Source organism: Passer domesticus, chromosome 3, assembly GCF_036417665.1.
Source record: "Passer domesticus isolate bPasDom1 chromosome 3, bPasDom1.hap1, whole genome shotgun sequence".
Lineage (NCBI taxonomy): Eukaryota > Metazoa > Chordata > Aves > Passeriformes > Passeridae > Passer > Passer domesticus.
Window position 1 is genome coordinate 9,212,252 of NC_087476.1, and position 27,906 is coordinate 9,240,157.

Here is a 27,906-nt window from a genome sequence, read left to right on the forward strand (position 1 = left end):
TTTTATACTTGGAATGTTTATACATAATTTGTTTCCCTGGATTCAACTTTTCCAATTGATAAATAATGTCAGTTTGTTTTCTTCATCCTCTAGACCAGACTGCACCGCTGTATCACGTTGTGCCAGAGGGTTTCATGTAGAGGTATCTGTGACACAACATCTGGATGCAATCATCAAATATCTTGCAATGTTACAAAAGATATATGGAGCTTTTTTCTCCTCTTAACTCATTCTTCAGAGGTAAAGAGCAATTCTGGTTTATATTCCAAACACAGTGGTAGAAACAGGCACCCAGACTTCTTAGTTTCAGCCTGAAACATAAAATAAAAAAATTGATAAGAGGACTCTCTAATGAAATGCACTGGGATCAGCTCACATCCTCTTCTGATTCCTTCACATGGTAATCACCGGGTACAACTTCCTTCTTCCTATTATTCTGGGGGAATCAAAAAAAACCCCCAACAAAACAACAAAACAAAACAAAACAAAACAAAACAAACAAAAAAACCCACATCAAAATGAGGTGTAAAGAAGAAAAATACCTACAAAGAAAGTAAAATATACCATCATGGCTTGTATAGGTATGCATAATAAAACTGATATATATTGAACATAAGCAAGGAATTCAAGTGTCTCATATATATTTTAGCACACTAAAAATAATTGAGCATTTAATTGCAAGAATGAGACAGAAATTATTCATTAAAATATGTTTGAGGATTTGAAGTTCTATTTCTCAAACAGCAATCATTGCACTAAAAGAAGAATTATTGCTCTATATGTTGATATCTCACTAGTCAAATTTTTCCATTCTTGAGTTTAGGTTTGTTTGTGGATGGGAGGAGCTTAAAAAGTGATAATTTATGGTTTTTCTGTTTGTTTAAAGGTATTTCTTGAAGGCTTGTTGAATATTGCTTGAAGAATTATTGATATTGGCCATTTCTGACACTTTCTACTGGGACTATTCTATGCTTTCAGGCAAAGACATTATATTGCTTCTGTTTCAGTCATACTAGTTTTTCACAATGAATAACATTCTCAACTTAGTATTCCTAAGCAATCTGAAATAGCCACCCTCTGGGAGAGAAAGTGAGAAGCTACTGAGAGCTCTCACTGATGTGACCCATTTCTTACCGCTGTTGAGGGTGAGCCAAAAGACTCAGGCTGAGATGCACCTACTTTTTCTACAGCTATTTGTCAGTATTTACCTTCCACATATACTCCCAGTAATCCAGCAACTCAGTGAGTCCCATTGTGTCTATGTGTTGGTTCTACTTTGTAGCTGACATGTACCAGATGTATTTGAGGTTCAGGGGAAAAATTATTTCACAGGGAAGTAAGAGACTTTTGACAAGGCTGGGGGATGAACTTCAGTCACTGTAAATAAGAGAGTCTGTAAGCACTTTAATATTACATTATTAGTATGATTATGACTAAATCCATCAAGTGTTTCCAGAAGCTTTAGTCTCTTATCTTTTCAATGGCAATGGTGACAAAATATGTAGGTGAAGAAATGTTCCTATGCAGGAGATGCACAACAGTTTATAGGCTCTCAATGTCCTTCAGACAGAACTCTAGATGCAATGTTTTCAACTTATAAGTATTCCAGAGTGCACCTGTAATAAATAGATCCCAGCTTGTACAGCTTTTTGAACATGAAATTTTCTGGAAATCAATAGGTTTCTCTGTGATGAAAAAATGATCAGTATCAATAACAACTTCATTTCACCCACAAGCTTGCTGCTAGTTTAACTCAACATGAGTAGCCAGTGCTCAGGAGTTCATAATTCAGACATATGCATGTCCTAATTTTCCTGCTGAGAAGACATCAATCCCACATAACTGAGTTGAGTGTATGGAAGAATTAGGGCCAGGGAGAAGGGAAAAATCCAGGTGTGCTTCACACCTGAAGTGTGGCAATCTGTCTCAGGAATCGAGAAATTTTAGAGCATGTATCATGGATCCATTTGGACCTATGTTCCCTTTTCAAGAAGGAGTTTGGAACACAAGGGAGTTCTTTCTGATCTTCATGACTCAATGGAAGTTCCTCCCTGACAACTTTGTCTGACTTTAATAATCAAGTATACCTTGTAATTGAATTTTGCTAAACCACTGTTGCATTTACTATCAAACTTTAAAATTGCTGGTTTGTATCAATAAACATATGAAAAGCATCACTCCATCCACAGCACTTATTAATTTATCCTACCAGATGTTGTTAAATGCACCATTTGCATGAAAAACATTGGTTCTGAACCTGGCTTAAGGCATTTTCCGACTGAATTGCAGCTGATCTTGCATACCAGATTTTTGATTTCTCCCTAAGTAGATCCCTTAATGCGGAGTTTAATTTTCTATGCCATTATGTCCCAGCATCAGCAGCCCTGTGTGCTCTACCAATTATAATACAGTTTCTTATCCACATGCAGGACAACTAGCAGTAAAAAAGCAAGTGATGTTTTCTGACAATTTGGATGGTAAACAAATCCTTACAAAAGTGGAGATAAGCATTCCCACTTTTGTCTCTGACCCAACTCCTAGGGCCAGTGCTGCTTTTCAGCTAAGGAAAATGTATATTCCTGAAACTCAAAACCCTTTCAAAAATACAAATTTTCTCAGCAGCTGATCTACAAATGAAGAAAGAACCTGTCAGGGATAAAACCAAGGTGGATATTTTCTCCATACATTCAACTCCAAGGATTCAGTTCTCTGAGCATGTCAACATCTTTTCCACATGTATCCTATCATTCCACTTGCTGAATCCCATACCATCACTTTGCTTGCTTTCACTGACGACAGACATGTTAACTTTTTGCTACTTCTTTTCCTCCATTCCCTTTAACAGAAGAAATTGTGCATTTTACCCTGCCCAGTGCAAGATTGCCCATTGACTCAGTAACAAGCTGTATTTCTCTAAGTTTGCTGCTGTGTTCCAAAATTTTGGATACTTTTACAGACAGATGCGAGGGTGGCTAGACAGATTTTAACTGCTCTCTCAGGACTCAGTGTCTAGATCATACAGCTCCTTAAAGGAAGCATTCCAGGTCTTTTGGATGCATGTGTCTCTCTGCTGGGCATGTAGAAGGGTGCTGCATAAAATTATACAGTTAGATGAGTGTGTGTGTAAGGCTTGCTGATACAAATATTGCATTAAAACTTATGCAGGGCTTTTCTGTAGAGCTGGAAAGGGTTACTGACCACTTATAAATGCTTTTCTTTTTTCCACACTTTAAGTGGAAAGTGCAGGTCCTAAAAATTCATTCATTGTTTGTCGTCTCTGAAAAGAAGGAAATAGATTTTAAAAGCAATGGCATTGATTCTTCATTAAAGTGTGAGGTTATGAGATCTTAGCCATGAATAGCTAAGGGTCATTACAGCACATATTGGATTTATAGTCAATAAAATAATTACTTGATTCAACCTTAGGTACTAGGTCAATTAATTATATTTAAAAATTATTTCTGGCTTCAAGAATTGTTTTATTTATATTCATTGCAAAGTAATGATATAATTAGGAAGAAATTATTACTTTGGCAATGTACATTTCCATTCAAATAAAAAATAGAATGAATGTGTATTTCAGTCAGGATCATTTATATACATTTTTGCACACCAAGCTAAACTAATCAAGTCTAGCTTCCCGATGTCATAGGGAGAAATTCATATTGTCTAAATCAGTTCAGGATCGAAGCAGTTAATTGAATTACTAATGGCATGTAATTAACTGGCAATCAGTGAACTATATATTCAGGATCAATATCAGCAAATCAACACATAAACCATTGTCCTGGTTAGGGTATACTGCACACCTACAAAATGTTAATATATAGAGACTATTTTTTAAAGATCCTTTTATAACCAATTCAGTAGAATCACACACACACAGTTATGCAGACAGTTCACTCACCCAGACACCTCATAGGCCATGCTGCGCCCACCATCCCTCTGCAATCACTGCTTTCATCCCCCTCTCATGGGAGATGGGGGTGCCCCAGCTGGGTGTGTGCCTGTGCTGCTCCATGCAAACCCCGATGCCCGTGCAGGGAGATCCCCTGTGAGACCCCAGACACCCACTCAGGGGTCCCTGCCTCTCACACCTGGCTGCTCCTCACTGGGGGTACCTTTTTCCCTGCAGTCACAGTGGAGGAAGGATATTCAGCGCGGTTTGGGCAGGGGGCTGCTGTCACACAGAGACTTCTGGCAACATCAAACCAGGTTTGAACCACTGCTCTGTTACAGTGACTTCTATTTTCATACTCATGACTGTAGCATCAGCTTCAGTAGATTCTATTTCCATTTACACATGACAAGTCTGGTATATAGAGGTAAGTGTTTAATATTTTGCATTTCTGTGCTGTTGAGGGAATGACAGTTCCTTCTATCCTTTTATTTATTTATTTATTTATTTATTTATTAGAAGACCAAACTTTCACACACTGTGTTAAAAAAGATATCTTGCTCTGAAATTGTTCACAGCTGGTTTCCTCTGTTTCTTAAAAAAAAAAAAAATTCTTTGTCTACCTTATAGGTGTTTTGTAGTAAACCAAAATAAAACTAGCTGCCTCAGCTTTGTTGAGGGCTGGCAAACTGCTTTCTAGCCTCAGCACTGATCAGCATGATGTGGATTTATCTTTGCAGACTGGCTTCAGGCTGACATAACCAGTCCCCTTAGTATAGCCTGCTGATGGCACTGAATGATAGAAATAGGAGACTTGCATAGCAAAAAGTGAGGAACTTGAAAGCACTTGCCTTGCTTAACATCTTGAAACACAGATTGACTTCAACCTGAATTCTTCAGTAAAAAATATAAACCAGAAAATTTGGCACAGATGATGGGATTCCCCTTTTATTAGGTTAAACTGAAATAACAAAATGCATCAAAGGAAACTTGCAAAACCAGGAATGTGAAAATTAAGGAAAATTTACTGTAGTTTTGCATATCACATATTATTAATTTTTATGTTTAAGAATGTATGGGCTTTGAATGAAGATTTTTCACCATTTCAGGTGACTGCATTTAGAGAAGATTGCCTACTGTCTGAGAAGGAATAACAGCATCCTGAAGCATTTTTCTGAGTGGCAGCATGAGTAGGTTTCTCTGCTCTACCTAGCTGCTGTATTTAATTAAATGTGGAGGAACTTCATAGGTCTGAAATGTTTACTTTCCCTGTAGAGCTCAATCAACAGGATTAAACTTCATAAAGGAATTGGAAGGACAGACAGGCAGACACTTACATACACACAAACTCTGTGATGATTTAGATATTAGCTTTAAAATAAAAGATAAATGGGAAAATGCTTTGAGGATTTTGCAAGTAGACATATTTTTTTCCTCATCAATTTTTTAAGAAACAAAACAAAAATACATCAAAATATAAAATTTGGATTGAAAAAGTGGGGAGTTCATCCTGCTTAGTATTTTTATCAGAAACAGACACATCTCCTTTATCTTTTAATGATCTAGAGCACTAAGTATTGGAGGATTTAAAGCATTCTAAATTTTATTTAAAACTATTCTACAGGTGCCTTTTGTACTACCAGCATTTTCATTTCAGTGAATGAATCTGATTCATTCTCCCATCATACTGGAAAAAATCCTCTGTGATTTAAGAGAAATAAAATTATGGTAGTTCTGTAATATGTAAATAGAGATTTAGATTAACTAACCCAAGACTGTGTAAAAATTAATGAAGAATATGAATATGAAGTTAAAATCCATAAATATGATATAGTATTATGTCTCTACTAAGGCAAAAATATAATTATTAAAACTCTACAAGTGTTATGCATATGTTAAGAATCATTGTTCTATGGAGTTTCATAATTACTAGGAGACAACATCCAGAAAATATTGAATTCTTTTATAAAATACCTGCTTTCTCACAGTCTTTTTTTTTTATTTCCTCCCTTATCTCATCTAGATTGGCAGCAATATTATTCTTAGGGACCAAAATTCCTCCAGGTTGTAACAACCTTCTCACTGAGTCAGTGGACACTAAACTGCAGTTTGTCAGGTCTGCCCATGATTCAAAAAAGAAACTCCAGTCACAGACCTCTCTGAAATAATTAAGCAAGTAGTCCAGTGTTGCATCGTCAATTAACACAGTAATATTACTTAGTTATCTTTGGAAAGGACTTTTTTCTGTAGAGGTATAAAAGCTGATTGCTTAGGATAGACTTTTTTTTCAGACAAGCTGCATTGAATGTTCTTTAGGCAGAAACTTTTGAGCTGTTTACTTCAAAAAATTAGGTTATTTTTTCCACTACTGAAACTGTTGTCATCAGCTAAAAGTGTATGTTAGTGTATTCTTTCCATTTGTTTCCAGATGATTTCAATGTATATTGCAGCACATTTGACTTGTACATTTCCTTCACAGCAGCTTATTGACCCTTTCTTTTGCTGAGACATCAGAAATTATTTTAAACTCTTCACTTTGTGCAAGTGCCACTGAACCCAAAATGAAATAACACCAGTGAAATGTCAGAAATGGGTAGTGTCAAACCATCAATCAGATGAAAATCATGGCAACGTTAATTCTAGCTAAGCTCTAAGGATCATCTAGGAAGAATATTTCAGTGCTACAGCCCTTCAAACTTAGAAAAAAATTTTGCAGACTTTTAGTGCTTCATGTTAATTTTGTATTTAATATAATTACAAATAATGTTATTCTTATATAATAACAAATTATGTATTATATAATAACAATTTAATAATATAATTTCTGTAAATGTCGAATTTGGGCAACTTTATTCATTATGTCCTATGCAACTTAAAAGTCTACAGAGATCATCAGACACCCAAGTTCCTAAATAATGTAGCAAATAGACAATCTTTTTCATGCCATGAAGAATAAAATTACAAAAAAGGTGTCTAAACTGTGCTATCATCCTGTTAATTCTGCTGGGCAGCCTGATTACTAGACTTTTTCTGATTTTTCTGGAACTTCTCACTAGTAAGAGGAAAGTGACTCAACCAATCCAAAGCTGAAGGCAGAATTGAAAACTGGTTTCTGTTATGCCAGAAAGAGCTATACAGACCACAGTTACATATAGACAGTGAAAAGCAGTAAAGGATGAGTCTGGGCTGCTTGGGTCTCTGTCAAGCATCTCTCATCTTCACCCTCAAATATCTTAATGCCCTTGCTGTCTGATTAGCTAAACAAGCCATTCTCTTCAGTTTTACTTTTCTGCTCTGATCATTCCTCAAACTCTTCTTCACATTTCTTTCACTGTTCGTATTTTTTGATGATGAGTCATACACAATCAGGCAAAGAAAAAGCCTTGGCTGTGCTCTGCTTGAACACTTGTCTATCATACTAAATATCCTTTGACTGATACAATATAAGTTTTCAGACTGATTATGCAAACAGGCCATCAACTAAAAGCATTGTCTTCACCCAATAAATGTTGTTCATGATGCTAATTCTTGTTAGTAGCAACTAAATTTCTCATAATTTTTTATATTATCAATTGTCTTAGCACAAACCTTATTTCAGTCTTTGGGTCTCTGCATGCAGTGCTGTTTCTCATCATGTTTTGCACTACCTGTAATAATGCCACATTCTCAGTTAAACTGTACATTTTTATAGCAATGCCATTAAAGCAGATAACAGCTAAGTTTAATATTAAAACTTATTTGAGAAAAACAGAAAAAAAATCACCTCTTTTATTTCTGAATTTCCCCTTCAATCTGTTTCTGTTCCACCATTCAATTTCTACCACTCTAACTCAGTTTAACAAGTAGTCTAGTACACAGCACCAATTTCCTATGCTTTGCTGAAAATATCAGGAACATTTCAAAATTTCTTTGTCCAGAAAATCAATTATTTTTTACAAGCAAATGTTGTCATGTCAGACTGTCAGTTCCTCTGCATTACATTTTCCCCCTTTTTACATATCTCAATTTTTCTATTTTTTCCCACAACATTTGCTAGTTTTCCAAGTGACCAAGGTCAGCACCTCACTTCCAACTTAAATTACTGCCCATTGTAAATTTTTATCATATATGTAGCTCTCAAATTAAGTGTTTATATACTCAGCATAAAGAATATTGGTACAAATTTTACAATTTATCCAGGGTAGCACTTATTTCAGAATTCTGAAATGGTGTTATCTATTTTACAATTCAAGCATGAGATTTAATGTAGCTTGGGTATAGTAATTCAGATTATAATTTTCTTTTTACATATTTTTCTCAATTGTGCAACCTCTGCTTACTTTCCTTTGTTTCACATCTTCCTTTTCAGTGAAAAACAAGATATTTGTTTAAGGTTTAGATCATATATAATTTTTAAAATTTCTTCTTTCTTTTCTGCATATTTCAAAAATCTTTGTTAATGATATTCACATTCTGAACTCAGGATGCACTAAGCTTGATTTTTGACAGCTTGCATTTTGCCCTTCTTTTATCTGAATCACCTTCTGATTTGTAGGACTTTTGTGGTGTTAATTTGCGTTTTCACATTCAGAATAGATGCTCAGTTAACACATAATAACTTTTGTGACGTTGATATTTATCTAAATCTGTGCATATTCCTTCTCTGTTTTGCTCCCTGATAATGGCCTGAAATTTTCAGATGATTTTATTCCCCCCTTTTTTTTTTTTTTTTTTAGTTAAAGATACTTGGCACTTCTAGTAAATTCTAGCCTTTGACCTTGTTTTGCTAACTGATTTTCTTAATTTTTTTAAAAACTTATTGACTTAAAATTAGAAAGGCAGAAGAGAGGAAATATATTCACTGATTAAGAAAAGAGAAATTTATGTCTAAGAAAGAGATTATTTCACAAGTACAAATGTCCATGCCAATTCAAATCCAATAATGCTGAAGACAAGCTTGAGGCTCATTCAAATGCTATTTTCCACTTCATCTGTGAGTCTGTTTGGCTATCCCTTTTAGAACAGTTTGCAAATTTAATTGATTGAAAACCATAATTCCCTACAGGGTAGACAATTATTATCCTCAATTAGAGATGGGTAAACAAGCATTCAGGTTACACGACACATCCAAAGTTCATCTTTGGGGTGCAACTTCACACCCCTGAGTGACTTTGTGTACATTATGCTACATTTCCAGCCCATTTACTGCTACTTTGGGGAAAGAAGTCTCCAGGGATGCCTCACTTGGACCTACCTCACTACCTGAAGGAGGCTTTAAAAAATAGGGAGAGTGACTTTTTACATGAGCAGATAGTGATAGGACTTGGGGAATTATTTTGGTCTAGAAGAGGAGGTATTTACATGAGACATGAAAGAATTTCATTTTTAAGAGTGGTGAGGCACTAGAACAAGTTGCCAAAGAATCCATGGATGCCTGTGGATCCCTGAGACGTTCAGGGGCGTGTTGGATGGGGCCTTGAGCACCCAGGGATAGTGGAAGGTGTCCCATGGCAGGGGGCCTGAAACTAAATGTTTACAGTCCCTTCTCCCCCAAGTCATTCTGTGATTCTGTGATTTGCATGCATCTTTACTACTACCCACCTCTACCTATCTTGCATTTAAATTTACCTGCTCCAAATGGACCCTGATCAACAATTATTATCACAACAATAGCATGAACTTTCAACAGAGACCTTTGAAAGTCAACAAAGAAAGCTCCATGGTGACTGAAAATCAATAGGGCAGAGAGAAGAATAAAAATTATTTTTGTAATGACTCTTTTGAAACGACTATTCGAGTTGCATGAGAACTCATGACTCAAATAGTGTTGCATGGTCTTATGAATAGTAATGAAATCAAATCCTAAACAGAGGTATTAGATTTTAATTGAGCTATTCTTTAAAAGATTTTTTTTTCAGTGTCAAGGTCATATTCTCAGATAAGAAGTTTATTATACAAGAACAGTGATAATAGGCACTGGAGACATATTAAGTACATGCTGCATGCTACACAGAAAAAGAGAGGAAGTATACTAAAAGCAGTAATTGAAGTATACACAGAAGAATTCTCATTTATAAGTAGTTTAAATTATTTAGGCATAAAAGAGGTTGCTAAGTAGAGAATGTATTTTTTTCCCACATAACTTTTGTTACTCTTCAAAAGTTATTTTAAAATGAAGTTTAAGTGCAATTCAATTTTTAAATATATTTTGAAATTTCCTTGAAGATGGAGGTGTTATTACAAATTCAATCCTAATCTAAGCTTACCTGTATGAGACCTTGATTGTCTTTAATAGCATTGTGAGTCTGAATAGCATTGTTTTGAATAGGACAAACATCTTGGCTTGGAGGACTTCCCAAGGCTTCTCTGGAATATGCAAAGCCTATCAGTAAGACCTAAACTTTAAACATATTAGTAATATAATCTCCTTAAGAAGGTTTTAATCGTTTGCTACTGAAGCCAGTGAGATTGAAACAAGTGCATAAAAGTTTTTGCATTTGTCCATTCGCTTTCCTGTTTCTTTGCATGATGCTTGGGCTCGTGTTGGTTTATGTCACCCTGTGGAGTACCTTAGACACTTAGTGACTGCCTTCCCCAGAATTTTTCCCCCCATATAGCTGATACCTTTAATATTACATCTGATGACTTTTTAGATTTCATAGCAGAACATTTTTTCAGTGTTGTTTTTTGTCAGCCATTGTAGTTCAGGATGGTCCATTCTGCAGAGAAAAGATCAAATCATATGGGTATATGGCAAACAGTTTCTAATTTAGCTGTGAAACCTGCAGAAAAATTCATAAAAAGGGAGTTTTCTTTGTTAAACTGGCTATATCAAATGAGCAGAGATGTTTTCCTGAAATGGAATCCAGTTTTAACTCCTTCTTGAAAATCTTCCACCTGAATTCACACCAAAACACCTGATTCCCAATTTGCAATGCTCCACATGTAATGAATTTCAAAAAATGTGTGTGTCACAGTCTTTTCTGATTCATTGGCATAATTTACATTATGGTAATGTAATGATAATTTACATTATGGCAGAGAGTATGCCATTGTCTTTTTTTCTCCTGTAACGTTCCAATAATCATATTTTGTTTATTTCATCCAGAAGCAGCACTAATAATTAAAACACAATGTGCCCATACAAAAAGTACAGATAATATTCATAGAACAAAATTAGAAAATATTCATGTGCCCATATGGCTCACAGAAATTGCTATCCCATTAGCTTTCTGTTAGTCAAAATTGGAGTCAATTTACTCCTGACATGTCCATGTACACAACCTAAGTTCTATAATAGCTTATCCATAATTTTCTATTCAGGAATAATTTCAAGCACAACAACTGAGTATTACAAAATCTGTGTCAAGTTTTCACTTCTTGCAGTTTCACGTCTTCCCTGTTGACATGCACTGGTAATCATAATTGACATCAGCATTTGTAGAAAAACTGGTCTCATCTCATTGTGTGTCTCATTCCACTCTTTGAAGAATTCTGCATGCATCTCCTGCATTTGTTTTAGCTCAGTAACAGATTTGGAGCTGTCTCCATGTCAGTTCTCCATTAAAAGTTAAGTATCAATACAGACACTTAACCCAGATCTATTTCTAGCATTCAAGCAGAAATCTCCTTCTCTGAATTCTTAGTTTTTCTGGAAGTATCGCAAGCCCATATTAGACTTTCAGAATAGTTTTTCCTCTTATTAATGTTTTATCTCACATTTTATATATTATTTTAAAATGTGGATATTGAAATAATTCATATATACATAGATTTAAACAGAATCTAATTCCAAAGACATAAGTCTAATGACTTTTGTTTTTCATACACCGGAATAGTTATCTATTTAGATTACATAATGAATCCAAGCATTAATTTTTATTCTCTAAGTACATTAAGCTGAACATCCCTTTTTACTTTTTTTTTTGTTTTCTCTAAATAGATAATTTTCTTTCTAATAATCTGAATAGTTCATTAAATTCTGAAGCAATAAATATTGTCAAAACATGTTGAAGTCCCTACTTTCATTTGCAAGGAGTGCTTACCTATTGCTTCATGGCTGTGTAGGATTTCACTGAGCTATGAGACAAAGATAATCTCCAAAGAGTTCCTTCAAATTCCATGGAATTTTAGGTGGCAGTCAGAAGTATTCCCATTTACATAACCCCTGTTGTATTGAAAAAATCTGATATTTATTTCCAACTGTATTTTTTAGCGATTAGTATTAATTTTGGGGTTTTGTTTACCTTCCATAGTCTATCACAGCAGATGCAATTATCACGGGAATGAGGAAACTTTACAAAATTTTTACAATGACATATTCAGTATTTGCTTTGAACTTAACCAGAGTTTCTAGTGGTTTCAATGTATTGACATCTGAAATGCCATGGTTTACACCGAGCCTAGAAGTGAATGTATGTCCACAATGCCTTATATATTATGTGGTATTAAGGATTAATTTTAAGCAAATACTAATTATTAAATGTGATTTCTTTTTTCTTTCATTTTAGCCTGGGACACAATGTTATATTCATACTGCTAAGAGATACTTTATATTCATTGGTTGCAAAAGAACATTTTTTTTCTCTGCTACATTATTTATTCATGACCTATCATCCATCTTATGCTTATTAATATGGTATGTTTAAAGTCACTGATGATTGGATGGATGGAATTTATAGGAAATGTAGCATAACCAGTTTTCACAGCAGGCAGAGTTTTAAATCTGCAATGGTCTATGTGGCAGAGGAAAAATGACTGGAAGCATTTCTGCTTATTCAGAACCAGGGAAAAAATCTTGCTATTAAGTATGAATCTGTTCATTTGACTAAGGTGTTCAGCATTGTATTCAGGCCGTATGATAGACAAATAATACACATTTCAGTGAAAGGCCTAAGTACTGAAAAAAATCATCTAATGGAAATTAAATCCCTACATATGTTTTCCACTAAGAATAAGTGGTTGACAACCACATAAAAGTTTTGATAAAGAAAAAATTGTATACTTTATCTTATGTCTTTTCTAAATTCATTAAAGTTTTGGTAGACGAATCAAAAACTTTGATTTGGTGTTCAGAAGACATAATAATTTGCATTTGATCTTAAAACCCAAACAAATTAAACCATGGATGAATATATATTCATATTGGATGAATAATGATATTCATCTTTCAAAAAACAAAATTTCTGATTTTATTGCTGAACACAGTGTTTCCTTCCTATATTCTGAGAATGCTAATATATTCTCCAAGGTTTATTAAGAGAATCGCTAGGACTTTTTGAGCACTCTCCTTTTTTTTTCCCTACAGTGTTTAAAAACAAAGAAGCTGCTTTCTAAAGTTACTGTCAATGAGCTTTCTGTGTGTTAAAGACAAAACACTTCTGAGGAGCATTTCTCTGACTTTTAATTTCATGCCCCTTGTTTTAAGAAATTGTTACATCACAGCAGATTTTCTGTGTCCTAATTCTTCCCTGTAGTACCTGGAGAGTGAGAGAGTCTTTCAGAGAATGGTTCAGATTAGGAACATAAACTATGTGCTTGTGGAAGGTTACCTAGCTCCACCATCTCAGAATCTGCCCTGAATGCCAGCAGCCAAATCCCCCATGAGCAGGGGAAGAGATTGCAGAGCTGCTGGTGCACTCTGAGCCCCACGGCCACGTCCATGTGATAGCCAGAAAGTTTGGAAAGGCCACACCTGGTGTTGAACCATCGTGATTTCAGTGCTAAAGCACAGAGCTCACAGATTTATGGAATCATAGAATGATTTGGTTTGAAAGGTACCATAAAACTCACCTACTTCCAGTCCCACTGCTTTTGATGTAGCTCAGGACACAGTTGACTTTCAGGGCTACAAGCACACATTGTCAGGTCATGCTGAGCTTCTTGTCAACCAACATCCTCAAGTCCTTCTCCTCAATGGCTGCTCCCCATCCATTTTCCACCTGTACTTGTGTTTGGGATTGCCTCAGCCATGCACTTGGCCTCTTTGAACTTTGTGGGGTTTGCATGGTCCCACCCATCAAGTCTTTCCAGGTCCCCATGGATGGCATCCCTTCCCTCCAACATGTCACCTGCACCACACAGCTTGGTGATATGATATATTGGAAATGAAAGATGCTTTGCTTCCCACATCCCTCTGAGGTCAGAGATAAATTGTGTTCATGTGCATATGTAATGGAGTCTTGTGCATATGATATGCTGAGGTTTTATCTACATGCCTTTCATGTTTCCTGTCATCTCTTGAAGAATTGCAGGAAAATTAACCCTCAATCAACATGATTGACAATATGTAGATATTACTTTGTTCTCTATGACAGAAAAAATAGCCTACAAATCAGTCATTCCCCTCAGTGTTATCTTTTTTCTTTAAAGCTATTGTCCATATAGGTGGTGGTCTTCATTTACATGTTTGTTGCAAACAAATGTCAAATGAACCTGTCGAATAAGGATTTTGCAAGAGCTGTTTGAGGCAAGCAGTCAACATTTGGTTTCTGTGATTGATTAACTACTCCAGGATTTTCAGAAATAATGAGAACTTAATGCTTAACAACCAGAAATGGGAATGAATTCTTAAACTTGGAACCTTAAATAAAAGCTTTTCTGCATTTTCACCCTTCTGAAAGCAATTCAGGATTTTAATGTCTGGGCCTTATTATGGACCAATTAATGGCCATTTTTTCCCCATCTTTCAGGATGCACTTACTGCTGCTATGACCCATTTCTGAAACAAAGATTGCAGCCTCTGCTATGTTTATATCACACTGAAAGTTAGAGCTTCATTTAGGTACCTAAAGAGTCCATGAGTGTGTTGAAACTGGGACCTTAAATGTGGCATTTAGGGAAAATTTATTAGAAGTTCAAACCAGACCTCATTTCATTGGGCCAGTCTTGTGATAGAATTTTTATAACACAGCAGAGATCTTGGCATTTTTTGTGAGATGTATTTGTCCAAGGAGCACAAAAGAGATTGAGACTATACATGGATGATAACCAGGAATATGAAAAAAGAAAGCACTGTAAATTTTTCCCTTTTTCCTTTTCTTTTTCCCCTTCCCTGTTTCCTTTCTTTCTACTTTCCTCTTCATCTTTTTTCCTAGTCTCTGTTTTCCCTTTTTCTTTTTTTAATCTTACCTTTTAATGGTATGTGCAAGAGCATTACCAAAATGTCTTTCCATCTCTGAATGAATGAGAAAGGAATTAGAAGTTTTTAAATTTCATATTTTTCTTCATACATTTATTCAAAGTAATTGCAGTAGAGTGCACTCAATTCTTTTTTTCTTCAAGTTGTCTTTCAACACTGTATTTTTATAGTTATTGAATGTATGTAAATATATGCAGCTGTATGAATAAATGTTATAAATGAACATTTTCCTTCACTGAAGGCTCTTTCTTGAGAAATAAAGTAACATTTCCAGGAAATACGTGGGCATTTTTACAGTTATCTACTGCAGTAATCAAATAATACAGTTGGGACAGCTTTTTACCTTTTCACCTGCACTTTGCAGACCAGTCACAGCAGACCAGTCACAGCACTGCCAAGTGCACCAATAAACCATGGCCACCTACACATCTTTTAAATATCTACTGGGATGGTGACTCAACCACTTCTTGGTCAGATTGTTACAATGCCTAACAAACCTTTTAATGTAGAAATTTTTCCTAATATGTAATCTAGAGTTCCTCTGATGCCACTTGAGACCTGTTGTCTTATTGCTGAAAAAATAAACCTCCTCCTCACTACATCCTCCTTTCATGTAGTTGCAGAGAGCAATATGCAGCTTTCTGATCTCTAGGAGAAAAAACTCCATCTCCCTCAGCTGCTCCTCATGGAATTTGTCTTTCAGACCCTTCACCAGCTTTGTTCTCTGGACTTGCTCCAGCAGCTCAATATTTTTAAAATGAGGGGCCCAGAACTGGCCATATCACTCGAGGTGCTTCCTCACCAGTATCTGTCCTCTTGTCCTTCCCCTTGATTCTTACCCAAAAACATTCAACCTCTTGTCACCGTCATTAACCTCTGGGCAACCAAAGAACTTTCTGACATGCAGAACTACCCCACCACCTCTCCTTCCTTTTCCATCCCTTCTGAAGAGATCATAGCCATCCACTGCAGAGGGACAACCTCTTTCCCTTTTCATTTGATGACATGAGAACAGTGAATGTGTCTTAAGTGCTCTTTCTCTTTCCTGGCTGACTTTACAGACAAATAAGCATGCTGATCTTCAGTTTTGAAGTATCTCATGGTGAACATCCACGTTCATGCTGATAGTTTTACATATTGTCCTTTAATTCCTCCTCAACAGCTGCTCATTTTCCTGCAGCCTTTATGGAAAAAGACATATTTGTTATTTTTCTGCCAAAACACTCCTTTCTTCTTCTAGTTCTTAGCCCACGTAAAGCTTTCTTAAAGGTCATGCAGGCACGTGTGATATCAATGTTTGTGTGAATACATGCTTGTATGAATATTCTTGGCACTTTCACATTTGACAACTGTTCCAACAAACAGAATTTCTCTCATATGAATGCGTTAAAGAAAATAAATGCGGTCATAACTAACAAGGAAGTATTTTTCCTGTAGTTGGGGAGAAATATTTACAGTTACAAAAGTGTTTTTGCTGGGCAGCAACTAGTACAAAGGAATTTTTCATGTGGTGAAGACTGAAGGCAGCGATCAAACAGTCCTTGAAGCTTCACCAGCATATAGACTAGCCAAACATTCTGAGATTACTGAGCATGTAATACTCAGTAAATACTATATTGGGATTAACCTTAAGAGGAGCATAATTTGCCTGTAGAGCAGCTCAGATATTTCAAGCGTGTATCACCAGGTTTTGGGATTTTTTTAGCCAGGAACCAAGTCTGCAAAAAAATGTCATAAATCAAAATTCTTTTAAAAATTGATCCCTCTATCATTTTCATTGTTTTCATGGGGTCATGAGAATATAGAAGAAAGTTATGCTTATGACATGAAACTTCCTTTTCAAATACAGTATATTGCAGGAAATGACCATGAAAAAATGTAGATCAACAGGAGGCAGAGAGAAAAAAAACAGTTCAAAAGAGTTCAATTTCTTCCCTACAAGTGTGTAAGATCCATAAGCCTTTCAGGTGAATTTCTCTGTAGGGCTCCACAGACTTCAGACAAGGACACAGTGTGAATACCTGCAATTTCTGTTGGTTTGCCATACTTTTGTAGAAGCTAACTAGCATTGTACTTATGTTAGTATAGTCCTGCATATGAAATCTTCACAAATATTACAATTTTATTTTTAAAAATTAATAAGCAAGAGACTCAAATAACAGACATTTGTATCAGGCCACCAGAAAATCTTGCAGAAAAAGCATAAGCTAAAGCCAAGAGATAGGTTTGGAAATTTAGATGGTTTTCCATAGCAGAAACCAATGACTTCTCTATTATCTTATTTTTCCCCTCTCTTTGTCTATAATTGCTTACGAGGGAAGTTTGCTGAACAATTGTATGGCATATTAGGGTTGGAGCCTGATTATGTAAATATTATGCAAATTTTAAAGAACAAAGCACTGTTGCAAAGTAGAAAGAAGGAATGCAAGGTTAAATGACTGCTTTCAAATTATGGGAGCATCTGTACATTTTTATATGGTGATTTTAAAAGACAGGTTGGAAGATAAACTCTATAAGCTTTCCTTTTTCAAGTGTATCTCTACCAATTATTTTGTGGCTGAAAAAAAATTTCTTTCTTAATTACTGTTTTTTTTCCAAATAGTATTTTCATAATTTCACTTTATTTACTGTTATCTTCCTCCTTTGGCTCTTCCTTCCACTCACCACAGTCTCATCAGAGTCATAAGTTTTTATTATGTTTTCTTTTCCAATATGACTAACTCACATTCTCCTTCTGAGAACATATTTATTACTCATTAATAACTGCAAAATACAAGCCAGTCTGTTGGATTTCAACAATTTAAATCAAGGGCAAAAGAGTCTTTAGTGTGCCGTCCTCTCAAACATATTTGAAAATGAACTGTTTCACAAGTTAGAAGGTAAATTTCACTACATTCTCAGAAATCTTTTTACAGGTGAATTTTTTCTACAAAAGAAAAAAAAATAACAAAACCTAATTTAAATTTAAAAGAGAGAACATTTATATTTATTAAGCAGCCAAAAAGATGAAGGAAAAACTTCAATTTCATCATCATGGTCTGAGAAAAGAGAAATACTTTTCATGAGTGAGGAAGACTATTTTACACTAACCTGGCAGAATGTTACAAGGGGCTACATTTATTCCATTCAAAGGAATGATGTGATGTTAAAGTTCTGGTAGCATAACAATATGAACGTGCTAAATAATAGAGATATTAGTATTCTTTTACAGTAATTTGTCTGTGCTGCAAGAAGCAATGAAGTAGCTGTCATTAATCCAAGTACAGCTTTTCTCTCTCTCAAAGCTAAATAAGAGTTAATTAATCTTCTAGACTGCATGGAAAACTAAAAACCCTAATCTTTTCTGAGACAAGTCTGCCTTATTTTTGTCAGTATTTCTCTTCTCCTTTTTATAGCATGCAGTATTTTCATGCTTCTCTCCCCAGGTGAAGTGTTCACCTTGGGTAGTGACAGCATCTGAATCTCATAGCAATCAAGGCTGAAGTCACCAACAGGAATTGAATTCCTTGTAATTAGTAAGCTGTTCTCATGCAGTGTTGTGAGGGTAGGGAAGAGATACCTGAAGAAACCAACATTTCATAGAGTTAGTGCTGGTATGAATATTTGCAGGGGAGATAAATTCTTCCATAGTAGACAGAGTTATATATATCAATCAGAATATTATTTTCTATAAAGTGACAGTTGCTTATTTAGGACCCAGTTAACAAAATATTTGAGTGCTTAAATCAAACCCATTTCTTGAGTGAATGCTCTTTGCAAGCATGTGCTTAATTTATGTTTAATTAGGTTATATTTACTGATTTCTTATTTCAGTAAGCTTTCAAGGTCATTTGACACTGAAACAAACTGAGATTGGGTGTTTCTGTATTGATGAATGAAGAAATAATCAAGAGGAACAAATTTTTGTGCTACTCGTCCATAGAGATATGCACCTACTGAGCACATTTCAACTCCATGTTTCAAGATAATCTGTGATTATCCTTGTAGGAAACAGTCAATGTAATGTGAATTATTGTGTGACTATGAAAAGATTGTTTAGAACTCTCTTTTCATAAGTGTCAATAACTTATGAACTGTGCATGCTGGACCCATAGAATCCATAGAACCCTCTCTTGTTCTGCTTTCCAGGTAAGTGTTAAAGGAGAGTATCTTGCAATTTCATTGACTAGATTTGATTGGTATAGTGTTCTCTTGTAGTTTAAACAAAGGAGAGAGACCAGGCCAGTATATTAGGACTACCAAAACCACCTCTGCCTAAATGGAGGTGTCAGCATCCATTTGCAGTTAAAATATTGCCTCAATGAATATTAGTCAGAACACAATGGCAGTGTAAACTTTTTCAAATAGAGTTGTTCCTTTTTAACATCCCTCCCACCCACATGGAAACAGCTTGAACTGAACAGCCAGACTTTTTCTTTTGGGATCACATTTGTAATTATTCAAGTCAGTATCGAATTGAAGGACTGTAATCTCTTAGTTCTGTTGAACATGCACCTATTGTATGTCAACATTATTTATTCAGACCAGACTTCCTGGTTCCCAGGTTTCTTAGATGAAACAGCTCATTGCTGAAAATTGGGTTTTTCTGTCCATGTGGAATTGTTCAGTGCTACCCTTAAATAAAAGCATGTGTATTTTTTCGGTAGTACAATATTTGTTCATGTAGTGAAGAACATGATTCCAGCAAGTAAGCAAGGGGAATTAAATAGCTGAATGTGTAGAACACATAAACTTTAATACTGAATAAGCAGAATTTGAGTTACTTTCACAATTACTGTGGCCCACTTACTAGGCTTCTTTCTAGTAACAAAAAAACCCAAAAAACCATGTTTTCTGAAGGGAAGAAATACTGTGTTTTGTGGTGTCTGAAAATCACCACACAGGATGTTATTGTTCTAGCTGTCAGTACTCAACATCTGTTGTACAGTTTAAGGACTATCACAATACATACCTCACACCACAGTCTTTGTCAGAAAGGAAGAAAAGGTAAAATTTTTTGTTCTCTTATGCTATGTTTTTATTAAAACACATTTAGCTTAGATAGAAAGCTATTCAACAAATGCAAGGCAGTGATTTTTGTTGCTTTGGCATATAATTTATTCAGCTCATTCTTGTAGTATTCAGACACCATGAACAGAATACATTATTCAACAAATACCAACAATTACTCCTTGAATAATTTAGTTGATGAATATTTTATTCTTGTGTTAAAACCAGATCCATGTGAGGCAACTAATACTTGTGCACAGCCTGCTGGACCTTTATGGAAAGTTGATAGAAACCCAATAGCTGATATAGAACTTGTAGTTTTGGGGTACAGTGAAACGTAAGACACATGATGGATTCTAAACCTTGCAGAAAAAGAAGTGAATAGATATCCAGGCATTTATGTTTAATTACTGTCTGGGTCTGATTGTAGTAAGCAATGAAAAATCACAAAGTACAGAATGAATGACATCACATGTGTTAATTATGGCAGGCAGCTAAGCGAGAAACATGAGTAAAAATGCAGCTCATTTGAAAAACAGATGAACTGAGGGGAAAAGACCTAAAATGAGAACTCAAGAAACCTCAAAATGTCAGGACTTAATGGACTCAAATTTTGGGGTATTTTCTTAAATAAAATACATAATGATCTCCATGATATAACTGCAGCTACATCTTCATCTATTCAGTGTGTGACTAGGTGTTCTTGCCTCTGTCCAGCTATCCCCTTCCACAAGTCAGAAAATTCCTATGTACTCACATGAACAGTATTCTTTAGATCTGGCAAAACATTTGCTGATGTAGATGAACAGCCAGAACCATGATCAGCTGATGCATTTTCCTGTACTGGAACAGCCAAAAAAATTTGTACTGCACCACAGTAGAAGCACGTGTGCTTTTTAGGAGGATCCCTCTCACAATGTAACCTGACTGGAACCACAGTCCCATCTGGGAGGATCTGATACATCTGGGAACACACCTTCCAGATAGTAGGGCATATATTCATATAGGAATCAAATAATCAGGCACGTCACATGCTTTCAGCATGATCTCCCCATGTTGTATGACGCACCACATATAATCTCACTCAGTGAGTCTCTATGTCAGTGAAAGTCCTGCACACAAGTAATCTGGAAATTAATTAACCGGGAAATTAAAATGGAATTTTGTAAAATCCCAGTCCTATGGCATCATCACAAAAGCAATTCTTTTTTTCCCATGTACTACCATATGAATAGGTTACAGTCTTGCAGCACATTCTACATACTGCTGGCTTGGTATCTGCTGATGGATAGCTTATCAGGTGTCTTCCTTGAGAGTGCAGTGACTGCTGCCTTCAAATGTTCACTAAATGCAGACCTTCATCAAGGTGAGGCTGTCTTCTGTTTAGATAAAATGATTATAAATGTTTGCTTTTGAGATCATAATATCTTCTGTATCAGTTCTCCTGCAAGTACATAATTAACCTGTCAGCCCACCCTGCAGTAATAAGTGTAGTAGACGGGAAATATATTAGGGAAGAACCCTTGTGTGATATGCTTGCAAACCTTACTTTATCCTTCAAATATTTTTCCTTTAATTAGCACTCAGGTAAAGTCAGACCTTAATGAATTAGCACCTAACTGTTATCGGTATACATTATTTTTTCATCTGAACTGCTCACTCACATGAGGTATAGAAGACCTGTTATAGGTATATACCGGGGTGGGGGGAGCGTGGGGTGGGAAAGCAATTTAATATAGATTGATACTCTTTGAAAAGTCCTGAACTTAAAGTATTTACAAAACCTTTCTCGATAAATAAGATGTAGCATGAAGTTCTAAGTAAAAAACCCTGAAGGAGAAAAATTGACAAAAAACATTGTCTCAAAAATGATAACATCAGAAAAAGAAAGTGCTTATGAAAGTGGTTATGTATATGGAAAATAAACAAAAATTCTAGCTGTGACTTAGACTCTGTCACAACTACTAGAAGGAAAAACAAGTATTAGGTGAAATTGATAATCTAAAGGTATCTGACTTATGTGAGAGTTTGTATCTCCTGCTCTTTTAAGCACTTCAGCATGTAATATCAAATTTAGATTAGATATTATGAAAAAGTCCTTTACTGTAAAGGTAGTGAGTCACTGGAACAGGTTGCCCAAAGTCTTTCCTGGTCTTTATTCCTCTCTCTTTTCCCTTTTCATTATTATTATGGTTTTTTTCTTTCAACCTATGTTTTACCTCTTTTTTTGAATTCTCCTCATTTCAGTGAGGAAAGGGTGTGAGTAAGCAGCTGCATGGTATGCAGTTTTTGGGTGGGGTAAAAACATGACATTTTCTAAAAAGAGACGCTCTCATCTAATTATTGGGAAAAAATATGTAGTGAAAAAACCTTTTAGTTTGTTAGTGAAAGATCTGTATATGCTGCTGTAGCCAATCTCTTCTAGTGATAGTGAGTATAGTAGACATAAATAATGAGAGACAAGGTCCATTCATGAGGGTGCTGAACCACACTAAGATGGCTACTCTGCCATAGAATAGTCCAGATGAATATACACAATTCTACACTGCATTGCAACAATATGGACTTTTTTAGCAAAAAAAAAATCTTTGTAAACTTTTCCAGTGAATGTGGAAAACATCTTTCTGAACATGTCTTTCAGGAGACTCTGAGGTCTCCTGATGACATCATCAGCTTTATTTCTAGCAAGACATTGTAACTTGCAGAGCAGTTATTGAAATTCTGTCCCTTCTACAAGGAATGGTGGATGATCCTCTGGGTTTTGTACATTTTAGTACACCAGCTGGAGTGCCCATTCCTTGTGAAGCTGTGTTAGCTCTGCCATGCCAGTCCAGGATACCTTTTATTCTTTCACCTACATTTTAAAAAAGGCAGTAATTGTTTATTCTTCTCCTCTAATAAAATATAAAAATAAATAGTTCTTTTAAATACAGATGTTTCAGCTATTCCTGACAATATTTTACTGCAAAAAATAAATATATATCAAGAGCTTTCTAGAGAATATATGTCACATTTTGGAACACTTACTTGGCCTTGGATAGATGTTAGGGTGGTTTTTGAATAAGATTTTATGTCATGTAAATACATGATACTTCATCCACTTAAAATCTGTGCTAGGTAAAGAAGATATACCTAAAACCTTCATGTTCAACATCATATGTTTAGCAGTTATTGTCATCTCTTTTCACATCTCCTTTCTAGACTATAACTGAGAGGTTTCACTAAACTGGGAGGAAAACTATTAAAAAACTCTCCATTCTGCACAGGCTGTAGGAACGGAGTCTGTCAGAGAATCACATCATTCACATCACGCAGAGACTGAAATTCATGGCTGGGTTCCCAGATGGAGCTGGGCAATGTAGAGCAGTCTAGGCTTTCAAAAGTACTGTAAAAATGACCATTCTAAATCTCAGCTGTGCTGTTTTTGCAGTAGAAGAAAAAGAGGAGTCTAAGAAAGGCAGAGAAAGTCAAAGGATGCCGGACAGGGACTTCAACAGAACCTTGCCTCTGCAAAGATTTCTCTTGGACCTATTCTTCACTTTTTCTATCTCTACAACAGAACCTGCCAAGTTCAAGGAGATTTGAAGACTAAAACCCATTACCTAGAACTGATGTCTTAATCTGCTTCTCAAAGGGTTTGCCTGAAAGAATAATGATGAAATGGAGATGAGCACCTCATTTATATTTGTCACAATTTAAAAAAAATGCTTGAATTACAGGAGACATACATTTGGTATATTCTAATCAAAGCTACAAAGCAGAGAAGGAAGAAAATAATGGTTTATTTTTAGCTATTTCTATTACTAAAATTTGCATTTGAAATTACAGAAGGGGCAGTCAAGAGGTTGTCTTTTTAAGACTTCCCCAGACATGACAGGCTACAGCAAATGGATGGATGACTCATGTGCCTTCATATGACACCCATTATTTTATACATAATGTTTGTCCTCCAAGGTGATTTTATTTTTCTTTTTATTAATCCTTATTAATATTAAAGAGAGAATAGTAAAATACTTTCTTTTTTTTTTTTTCCTGGAATGCATAAATGCTATAGCTAATCATTTCCCCACAATTATCATAAAACAGCAGTGACATTTTCAGCTCTTCAAAATTATGCAAATTATTGAGTGGGTAAGTACAGTAGCTCTTTTCTCTATTAGAGCACTGCTGTTTAAAGTGGTATTGCATGTCAAGGAGGGCAAGGTGTGAGTAGTTTGATTAGAATTATCCACCCTCCACCAGCATCTCTCTCAACTTCATGCATCTACACAGTACAGATATCCACTGTCCTTTATTAAACCACATTTGCATTTACAAATTCATGGCGATGGGCTAAAAAAAAAAAGCACCCAAAGGAAAATGGGCAATCCAGATCTGCCTTGGTTTGTGTTCCATAGCACCATCATTCAGTGTACAGGCAGTCAATCTCCACACTATTTTGTGTAAAAAAAGGAAAAAAAAAAAAAGATGAAGATTTGAATTTCTAAATCTAGACTGGATTTTGAACCCAGATGATCATTTTGTTCTTCATAAGCAAAACTCTTTATGTTCTTGAAAGTTATATGGCCATGGAGTTACTCAGCTGAGGGGTGGTAGGACTGAATGAAAAAACAAAAAAGAATGGATCACAGTGTTCTCTTCTTCAGTTCAGCCTTGCAATAGTGACAATTCATTTCTATTCACCTGGAGATCAGTTTCAAACATTACTGATAAAAAGCATTTCTGCTGTTTTAGTGCAGTAGTTCTTACCAAATCCCCCCAAAAAGCAATAAATTCCTTCCTGCTGTTCTCTTCTGTAGCGTCTTAGTTACCCAGCCTATGAAAATGCACAGCAGAGCTGCTGCTCTAGACTGCTCCACGTCATCCCAGAACTGCTCACCCTTCTTGGGCTCTCCCATCTGTTTTCTGGAGTGTTTGTGTGTGTTTGTTTGTTTAGAAACCATCTGCTGTCTCGTACCTTCCTCCTCAGCTCCAGCCCTGGAGGAGCAGTCTAACTCTCAAGCTCACGGCACAGCTTTGGTGTTCCAGGCAGTTGTTTGGACCCTGGTGCCCAAAGCCCTGCATGGACTGGTGTGCCCACAGCAGAGAGTGCAGCTTTCTTGAGAGGCTCCAGAATGAGGAATGGAAGTGGTTCTGGTGTGAGGTTCTGGTGCCTTAGGGAACAAGCCCTGCTCATTAGCAGCACTTTGTCTCAAGCCAGTCCTGTTCCTGGCTTTGGAGTTATTTGAGGGTGTCTCACTGGCATTCAGTTTGCAGCACAAACACATTTTTAAATTGCATATTGTCAGAGATGGCATTTCAATCTCAATTTTTTAATAGAATCTAGCACTATTGGTCCATTCAAGAGATATTTTAGGTCTCTTGTATGTAGGTAAGTCTACATACAAGTAACAGCACAAAACCAAAGGAAGTGAAACATGAAAGAAGTGAGTTCTTAATTTTTTAAAAATTAAATACTGGTTGCTTTTCATGTCCTTCTAAGCCAGTTAAGTGGAAACATTATTCCCCTGAACAATCTACATGTGAAGGCTCAAGGCACACTGCTACTCTCTCTTTCAATGTTTCACTGAGATTTTAAATTCTAATAGCTAAACAGTCTCATTTCCTTTCTAACATTTTCTCACATTTAGACATACGTTTTTTTTACAGTTTTCAAATAGAAGAAATAAAGCCAACTATATTCTTATCTCCTATTTTCAATTTAGCTCCAGAAATTAAAATTTCTACCATATAATTGGACCAAAATTATCTACAGCTTTCCAGTGCTTTTCATTCTGTATACCCATGCTTCAAATAGAAATTCAAGGCTATGATCAAGTACAAATCACCTATTGTCATTGAATAGAGCATTATAAGGCATTGATGGATTTCCTCCCTTTTAACTGTTTTTCCAAATGGTTTCATGGTCACAATGGACACCTATGTAGTCTGTCAAAAAAAAAAGAAAAAAACCACAAAAACAAAAAAAAACCCAAAACAAAACAAAAGAAAAAAAAAACCAACCAAAAAAAACCAAAAAGAAGCATCTCTCCTTACAAAGTGATGCTGTGGTATTCTTTGCCAGTTCCAGTCACAAATACAGGCTGGGCAGCAAATGGATGGAGATCAGACCAGGAGAAAACAGCCTGAGGATGTTGGTTGATGAGAACATGCCCTGGTAATGTGTGTTTGCAGCCTGGGAAGCCAACAGTGTCCTGAGCTGCATCAAAAGCAGATACCCTCTGCCCTTATGAGACTCCAGCTGGAGTACTACATCCATCTCTGGGACCCCCAGCAGGAGGAGGACATAGACCTGTTGGGGTGAGTCCAGAGGAAACCAAGAAGATGATCAGGGGGCTGGAGCACCTCTCCCATGGAGACAGGCTGAGAGAGCTGGGGTTGCTTAGGCTGGAGAAGAGAAGGCCCCAGAGAGACTTTATAGCACCTAACAGGGGTTTAATAGAGCTGGAAAGGGACTTTTTACCAGTACTGACAGGCAAGGGGCAATGACTACAAGCTCATAGAGAGTAGATTTAGATTTGGACATGGAAGAAAGCCTTTACTGTGAGGTGGTGAGGACCTGGCACAGATTGCCCAAAGTCATGGATGTCCCACACCCTGGAAGTGTTCAAGGCACCTCAGGATGGAGCCCTGAGCAATTTGTTCTAGTGAAATCCCTTCCCATGGCAGCAGGCCTGGAACAGGATGACCTTTAAGGTCATTTCCAACCTAAGCTGATCTGTGATCATGCAAGTAGAATCCAATCTATAACATAAAGCTCTTGTTGCTTATGAAAAGTACTAGTTCATTCAGGAATAATGATATAAAGACAAAATAATTTTGCACATTTTTATGGAAACATACTGTAAATTTTAAGAGTCTTGAGATGTTCTTTCCCTTCATTTTTCTTTCTTCTATGTTGAAAATTAAATTCTGTAATAGAACTGCCAAGTCAAACATTGATATATGCTTAAGGGAGAATATAGGGGCCTTATTTGCATCTTCTTTTGTGTTTCCTGTGTTATCCCAATAATTTTCTGAAATAGTAGTTAATGTCTGCCTTGCAGCCATCTCCTGGCCTCCCCACCTCCAAACCCTTGGCTGCTGAATTTGAGCTCGGTAGTGAGATACAGAGGCAACAGGCAGCAACATCTGAAATCCACAGAAGAGCATCAAGGCAGGTTCACATGAGTGAATGAAACAGGGCCAGGGCTCAGACACCAGGAGGTTCAGTCACCCATACTTTTAACTTATTAACCAGCTCTTGGCATGCTTTTGTCCAGGTCCAGGTTAGCACTATCCCATGGAGTTCCCAGGGGTGCTCAGGGAGTCAGAAATAAGCAAAAGCAACCCCCATTAGACAGCTGAGACACAACCTCCTAGTTTTGGAGGATGAGTGTTTAGTAGGATAGATGGGACTAGGTGGCGTCAGTTGGCCTCAGGGTCAATAGTGTTGACCTCACTATTCAATTTACTGGTATAGATGCTGCCTCAGGCTCTTGTCTATTTCCAGAGACAGAAATAAATTCTGTACAGGCTTGTCTTTTCCCTATGATAAGGACATAACAGTGCTGTTGATGACATTTTTGTTATATGTGAAATTGGCAGGATGTAAACAAATGGGAAAACAACAGAAGGTATTGTCCAGGCTCCATCACTTGAACAGCTGGTTCAATAAAAAAATTTTGCTGTGAATAAAGAACTTTTGAAACCAGTGATATGGAAGCTTGCCTACCCCTTGCAGACTCTTCTTTGAGCCCTGTGCAGATAAAACTGTCATGTTTCAATCAATAAAAGCAAAAAAAATGTATCTTTTTTTATTTCTTCCTCCAGTCTCTATCACTAGGAGTATGCACTCCATGGAGCAGGACAGGCATGGGATATTTGTGCTTTCACCACAACCTGATGCTGCATTTCTCTC

The 27,906-nt window shown here is 36.2% G+C and overlaps 1 long non-coding RNA gene across 1 annotated transcript in view; it reads right to left on the reverse strand.

Annotated features, from left to right (window-relative positions):
- The window catches only part of LOC135295937 (uncharacterized), a 131,152-nt gene continuing 103,246 nt past the window's right edge, over nucleotides 1-27,906 (reverse strand). The window contains exons 2-3 of the long non-coding RNA XR_010357974.1: nucleotides 10,502-10,596; nucleotides 1-311 (exon numbers count right to left, since the gene is read on the reverse strand). This is a non-coding gene — a long non-coding RNA (uncharacterized LOC135295937). The remainder of the gene's footprint in view (nucleotides 312-10,501; nucleotides 10,597-27,906) is intronic.